A 665-nucleotide genomic window follows, 5' to 3' on the forward strand; every position below is an offset into this window, starting at 1 on the left:
GCTTTCCCCTTGCCCTCCGATGGTTCACTGAAAAATCAACTTATAATAAGGCCGATCAATAAGAGAAAAGACATACACATGTATTTAACCATGCACAAGGGAAGAATCACAGTGATTACCCAACCACGCAGTGAAGCCCAGCACGCATATAACCAACTTTCAGAGGGGAGAGAGGAGATGGGGCATTTGGTGCTTCTGTTGAGGGATAGTAAATGATTACTAGGGAAAATGAATGGATATGTGGCAGAATGAATGGATTGGGGGCGGGGTGGAGAGACTGGTTCTCTTTGGAAGTCGAATGAACCTGAGAGAGTGGCATTATTTTGTGAAAGGTTTGGCAATCGTTCTTCTTGGTGGGTTTGTCTGACTTTTATGTAGAAGGGGGAAAAGTCTCTTTCAAGGCCTGTTGATCTCTAAAGAGTTTTTAATTTAAAATACTCATTATAGGAGGGAGCCATATCTTGGGGTGAAATTCCCTGCACTCCTTCAATACTTAGTAGGCCCTTTGATGTGAACAGTCACATCTTTCTCCCATTCTGTGAATAGCCTTGTATTCTTTCTTCCTTTCTTTTTTTTGGACACTAGGTCTCTCTCGGTCACTCAGGCTGGACTGCAGTATTACAATCATAGCTCACTGCAGCCTCGAACTCCTGGGCTCAAGTGAT

The 665-nt window shown here is 43.5% G+C and overlaps 1 protein-coding gene across 1 annotated transcript in view; it reads left to right on the forward strand.

The window, feature by feature from the left end:
* The window catches only part of SLC47A1 (solute carrier family 47 (multidrug and toxin extrusion), member 1), a 45,770-nt gene that overhangs the window by 42,405 nt on the left and 2,700 nt on the right, over positions 1 to 665 (forward strand). The gene's annotated exons all lie outside the window — the stretch shown is intronic.

This window comes from Mandrillus leucophaeus, unplaced genomic scaffold (assembly GCF_000951045.1).
Source record: "Mandrillus leucophaeus isolate KB7577 unplaced genomic scaffold, Mleu.le_1.0 Scaffold564, whole genome shotgun sequence".
NCBI classification, from domain to species: domain Eukaryota; kingdom Metazoa; phylum Chordata; class Mammalia; order Primates; family Cercopithecidae; genus Mandrillus; species Mandrillus leucophaeus.